This window comes from Aphanomyces invadans, assembly GCF_000520115.1.
Source record: "Aphanomyces invadans strain NJM9701 unplaced genomic scaffold supercont1.37, whole genome shotgun sequence".
Taxonomy (NCBI): Eukaryota; Oomycota; class Saprolegniomycetes; order Saprolegniales; family Verrucalvaceae; genus Aphanomyces; species Aphanomyces invadans.
Window position 1 is genome coordinate 230793 of NW_008580182.1, and position 700 is coordinate 231492.

Below are 700 nucleotides of genomic sequence, written 5' to 3' on the forward strand. Positions count from 1 at the left end.
TGGCATATCCCAGGAGGTCGTCTAACCAACCCAAGACGCCGTGCATCAGCAGGTCCCCAAACAGTTCGTCTACAACACCCTGGCAGTAGGCCACCGCATCCGACTGACCCATCAGGACTCGCGTGGGAGTCACAACACCGATCGGGGTCATGAACGAGAAGTACTCCTGGGAGTCAGGATGTAGCGGCAGTTGCCAGTAACCCTTCATCCAGTCCAGCTTGAAGTACACCCTGAAGTCCTTCAGCACACCCATCGCCGTTTCCAGGTTAGGCATGGGCCAAGGCATCGGCTCCGTACACGCGTTGATGGGTCGAGAGTCGATCGTCATCCGGAGGTCTCCAGGATCCTTCTTCGGCACGATCCTGGGCGCTGCAGCCCATCGGGACCGTGTGTTCCGATACACGAGACCAGCCGCTTCCAACTCCCGCACATGCTTCTCAAGGAACGCCAGGTGCGTAGGAGGGTACCGACGGAGTCCAGACTTCACGGGAACCGCACCAGGCTTCAGGTGCACCTTCAGCGGCGCCACCTTCACCGGCGGGTCTCGACCAAACTTCAACCGAAACACATCTTGGAACAAGAGGTTTCGGAGCTCATCCACGTCGGTCTCATCCATGCCTTGAGCCACCGCGTCGTCCACCTTGGACATCAGAACGGCATGTACATGTTCACCGTCATCCGATCCAGGCGACTCTTCCAC